The 5823-nt window shown below is 44.7% G+C and overlaps 1 pseudogene; it reads right to left on the reverse strand.

The window, feature by feature from the left end:
• Positions 1 to 5088: 5088 nt before the first annotated feature.
• On the reverse strand, positions 5089 to 5207 carry LOC133370098 (5S ribosomal RNA; annotated as a pseudogene).
• Positions 5208 to 5823: the final 616 nt, after the last annotated feature.

A 5823-nucleotide genomic window follows, 5' to 3' on the forward strand; every position in this document is an offset into this window, starting at 1 on the left:
CCAAAAGTGATGACATAGCATGCATTTATGGACCCAGAATCATTGCATGGTCTCTTTGTGAGTAAAGAGTCTCCTTTGAGTAAGGAATCCCTGAAATGCTTTCACCACCAGCAGCCATAGTCTAGGAGGCCAGGGTATATAAGGTCTTCCCCTTAATCCTTCCAGTTAGTACAAACAGCACAGGTCTTTAGCTCATTGTGAGGGGTCTCTTGCTTTCTTGTGCTGTACTGGAACTCCCTGTGATATTGACCATGGACAGTTGCCTGACTTTCTCTGGGTCATGCTTTGGGCTTGGACTGCTTCTCCATGCTTGACCTTGGTTTGTTGAGACTGCATTGCACTTCCAATCCTGTTTTCATTTTGGTAAGAGGTTATATCTTCTGGGACTGGGACCCTAGTCCCAAAGGGCCCCACAGGAGTGTGATAATTATTATTTATTTATTTTTTATTGCACTTGTATACCGCCCCATAGCCGAAGCTCTCTGGGCGGTTTACAGCAATCAAAAACATTAAAACAAATATACAATTTAAAACACATATTTTAAAAACAATATAAAACAATATAAAAACAATTTAAAAAACATGCTAAAATGCCTGGGAGAAGAGGAAAGTCTTGACCTGGCGCCGAAAAGGTAACAGTGTTGGCGCCAGGCACACCTTGTCAGGAAGATCATTCCATAATTTGGGGGCCACCACTGAGAAGGCCTTCTCCCTTGTTGCCACCCTCCGAGCTTCCCTTGGAGTAGGCACCCGGAGGAGGGCCTTTGATCTTGACCGTAGTGTATGGGTGGGTTTGTATCGGGAGAGGCGTTCCATCAGGTATTGTGGTCCCAAGCCGTGTAAGGCTTTATAGGTCAAAACCAGCACCTTGAATTGAGCTTGGAAACATACAGGCAGCCAATGCAAGTGGGCCATAATTATTTTTATATGTTCGGACCATCTGGTCCCTATTACCAATGTGGCCGCTGCATTTTGCACAAGCTGCAGTTTCCAAACCGTCTTCAAAGGCAGCCCCACGTAGAGTGCATTGCAGTAATCTAATTTGGAGGTTACCAGAGCATGGACAACTGAAGCCAGGTTATCCCTGTCCAGATAGGGACGTAGTTGGGGTACTTACCAAAGTTGGTAGAAGGCACTCCGTGCCACCGAGGCTACCTGAGCCTCAAGTGACAGAGATGGTTCTAGGAGAACCCCCAAGCTACGAACCTGCTCCTTCAGGGGGAGTGCAACCCCATCCAGAACAGGTTGGACATCCACCATCTGGTCAGAAGAACCACCCACTAGCAGCATCTCAGTCTTGTCTGAATTGAGCCTCAGTTTATTAGCCCTCATCCAGTCCATTGTCGCAGCCAGGCACCGGTTCAGCACATTGACAGCCTCACCTGAAGAAGATGAAAAGGAGAAGTAGAGCTGCGTGTCATCAGCATACTGATGGCAACGCACTCCAAAGCTCCGGATGACTGCATCCAATGGTTTTATGTAGATGTTGAACAGCATGGGGGACAGAACTGTCCCCTGCGGAACCCCATACTGGAGAGGCCAGGGTGCTGAGCAATGCTCCCCAAGCACCACCTTCTGGAGGCGACCTGCCAAGTAGGAGCGGAACCACCGCAATGCAGTCCCTCCCACTCCCAACTCAGCCAGTCTCCCCAGAAGGATACCGTGGTCGATGGTATCGAAAGCCGCTGAGAGATCAAGGAGAATCAGCAGAGTCACACTCCCCCTGTCTCTCTCCCGACAAAGGTCATCATACAAGGCGACCAAGGCTGTTTCCGTGCCAAAACCAGGCCTGAAACCCGACTGAAATGGATCCAGATAATCGGTCTCATCCAAGAGTGTCTGGAGCTGGCCCGCAAGGACCTTGCCCAGGAACGGAACATTTGCTATCGGCCTATAGATTTTCTCTAAGGCGTGCCTTTTTATGCACACTTTCATACCTATGTTTTTGTACACATGATTTGGCTGAAGAATTGCACTGTAAAATTTGGAGAAGTGTGTATTTTGAAGGATCAGTGCGTTTCAGCTCTTGTATTGGGAATTAGACAGGTTTGTGTTAAAATGGAACTCAGCCACATTTCTCTCTCATCTCTAGGAGGTTTCCAATACAACTGAGTAAGAGTGCGTTGTTTTGTTCTTTGCTGTTTTATCTCCTGGATAGTAATCGCCACGTGTGGAATACTGTCTCCGAGGTCACATGCCGAGCACCCTCTTTGCTCTCATTACGGTTGCCAAGCCACATATTTTTTTTAACTTTTTACATTCTTAATCTTCATAATGAAAAATGAACTGGACTGCCTTCTCTGGAATTCTCTGCCCTATGACATCCGCCATGCCCCCTCCCTGGCAGGTTTCCGCCGAGAATTGAAAACCTGGCTGTTTTGGCAGGCCTATGGGACTTTTGGGTAATCTCATTTTATTCTGTAAAGATGTGGGTGGGTTTTGATTATGTAGAGTTGTTGTTCATTTGTATTTATATGTTATTTTATTCTTTTGTACGTCGCCTAGAGTGGCCGTTCATACGGCCAGATAGGCGACTAAGAAATAAAATTTATTTATTTATTTATTTTATCCTGAGTTATGGCGACCCCATGAACAGGGTTTTCATGGTAAGCGGTATTCAGAGGGGGTTTACCATTGCCTTCCTCTGAGGCTGAGAGGCAGTGACTGGCCCAAGGTCACCCGGTGAGCTTCATGGCTCTCTGGGGATTTGAATCCTGGTCTCCCAGGTCATAGTCCAACACCTTAACCACTACACCACACTGCCAGTTCTGCCTAATAATGACATCCTGCATCAGAAGCTAGTGTATGGAAATGGAAATGGACGGCCTTCAAGTCGATCCCGACTTATGGCAACCCCATGAATAGGGTTTTCATGGTAAGCGGTATTCAGAGGGGGTTTACCATTGCCTCCCTCTGAGGCTGAGAGGCAGTGACTGGCCCAAGGTCACCCCGTGAGCTTCATGGCTGTGTGGGGATTCAAACCCTGGTGTCCCAGGTCATAGTCCAACACTCTAACCACTACACCACACTGGCTTTATAATCAGACATGGTATTTATTTTTCTCTCCTTGTTCCTCTGGGAAACAACAAACCCCAAGTCTTAGGTCATGTACACACTTCATTTTCAGAAGCAATGGCATAATGCTGCCCATATGGAAAATGGAAATGGACTGACTGCCTTGAAGTCGATCCTAACTTATGGCGACCCTATGAATAGGATTTTCATGGTAAGTGGTATTCGGAGGTGGTTGACCATTGCCTTGCTCTGAATTTTCATAATATTAACTCTTAAAATGGAAAGGGTTTTTTTGTGTGTGTGGGGTAGCATCTAAAGATGGTTCTTGTGCTGTAGTTTTATTGCTACATTAGGTGTTCTGTGGCCATTGTGTGTTTATTACTGTGTAAGCCACCCTGGGAATGTTGGTTGGCATTGAAGAATGGGGTAATAAGTTTTAGATAAGAGACAGATGAAAGTCTGCCACCCTAACACTTATGAAATCATACTTGATTACTCATATGAGCTCTTCAGTCACTTGGGTTGCTATACTATGCACACTTATCAGATCCCATCGAATTCAGTGGGATTTACTTCTGAGTAGGTATGCATAGGATTGCACTGTCACTGTAGATACTTCTGTTAAAAGCAATAACAGTAGAATCCTAGATATGCGAACTTAGACAGGCTCTGTCCATTTTGGTCCTCATTTTTCCAATCTTAAATTCAGGTCTTTGGAATTCTGCAGCAATCTTCAGCGTCTTAGTGCAATATTCTCCTAACACACACATTTGATAGGACGTTTTGACTCCATAATGATCCTGACCCATTCCAATCTGGGGTCAGGCCTGGTTCTGGGACTGAATCGCCCTGATGGAGAAGGACAGGGAGTGTAACCCTGTTAGTCTTACTTGATCTCTCAGCTGCTTTTGATGCTATTTATCATAGTATCCTTCTGAGCCAACTTGGTGAGATGGGTATTGGAGGCACTGTTTTACAGTGGTTCCAATCCTGTCACTGGGGTCGGTTTCAGAGAATAGCACTGGGTGATTGCCTTTTGTCCCCCTGGCAGTTGGGCTGTGGGGTGCCAAGCACAGGTGACCCCAGTGGTTAGGAGTGCCTTTTACCAGCTTTGGCTGGTAAGACAGCTGAAGCTATTTTTGGACTGGGATAACCTGACTACTATTGCCCATGCACTGGTAACCTCCAGGCTGGATTATTGTGATGCATAAATAAATAATAAGCAAATTAATAGAAAATTTGGTACCAAATCTGAATTGGGCGGAATTCTAGCACATCCCTAACCCCCTTCCACTATATTTGCTGGCCGTGGCCCCCCGCAGTCACCCATCTGGTGGTAGTCATGGGAACAGAGAAAACTGCCTCTTACTGAATGTGTTTGAACCGGCACTGGCCAATAGATCCTATTTCTAGTGGGGGTGGCAAGGCTAGAGGCATGATCCTGCTCCCCCACCGCAACACACACATTGAATAGGTATGTGCATGCTCCGGAAAGACCTCTGTCGAGCTTTTGTTAGCCAAGGCTAGATTTTAAAATAGATCGCATTTAAATACACAACTGAATAAGCTTTGGATAGAACGAGGGAAAAAGGGGGTTGACTTTGGGATTAGGGGCCTAACTAATGTAAAGACTATTCATGCATGCAAAAATCTCCTGCTGGAATTAATAATGAGGCACAGAGTCCTGCTGTGTCAGTGTTTGCTCTATGCATGAGTTGGGAAAAAAGATGTATAAATGATTTAGACAGGTGCACGCTTGGAGATTTACGCAGCATGGGTGAGGGGAGGATGAGGACAGTGCTGTTCTATAGGCAGAGAACTTGTTTTTGATCCCAAATTTCAAAATAATGATGTAGAAATGAAGGTAACAATGAATTCGTGGCATGCTTACAAAAACATATTAATGCAATAATAACAGCCATTCTATGCCACCTTATGACATATTGTTTCAGTGACTGGGCTGTCATGGCTGATAAGATGCTGATGCCTTCTGTTGTTGTTGTTGTTATATGCCTTCTAGTCAATTACAACTTATGGCAACCCTATGGATTTTTTAAATATATATTCATAGGGTTTTCATGGTAAGAGGTGTTCCCAGGTGGTCTCCCATCCAAGTACTAACCAGGCCTAACCCTGCTTATCTTCCGAGATAAGACGAGATCGGGCGTGTTCAGGGTAGTATGGCCGTAGCAGATGCTTTCTATGCTCCTTTATAAGTTTTAACTTATACATGTATTTATTTAGTACATCAATTCCCTTCCATCATGGAACTCAAGGAAGAGTAAATAGGGTTCCCAGGTGGTCTCATATCCGGACTGTAAGGACATTCTACCCCTGAGTGGTATGAACTTTAACATAACGTGACGTATTATTCCTGGGCACAGGAGTAATACTTTGCTTTTATTTAAAGGGGGGGAAATGTGATGCCCCTGTATTTATAATACTGTAAATATGGTAAGTGTAGGTTTATTAGAGAATATATGGTAAGTAGACTGAGTGAGAGGGGGGAGTACAAGGGCTGGAATGCTGGAGAATGTCGTATTATGATTAGCTGAGCGTTTGAGTGTCTGAAGGTATAAATGAGAGGATGACAGTTGAGAGAGGGGTTGATGAGTTCTGTTGGTTGATGAGGGAGATTGGAGTTCATTTTGTGGGTTGGACTGGATTTAGACGGGTAGTGAGGCAGGTTATTGACGGCTAGAAACATAAAGAGTAATGCATCTGATGAAACCATACGCTTGTTAAACTATACCTTTAAATATTCTTGTTATTCCTGTATATATAAATAAATATTTCTTGGTTTACCTA

Source organism: Rhineura floridana, chromosome 14, assembly GCF_030035675.1.
Source record: "Rhineura floridana isolate rRhiFlo1 chromosome 14, rRhiFlo1.hap2, whole genome shotgun sequence".
NCBI lineage: Eukaryota > Metazoa > Chordata > Lepidosauria > Squamata > Rhineuridae > Rhineura > Rhineura floridana.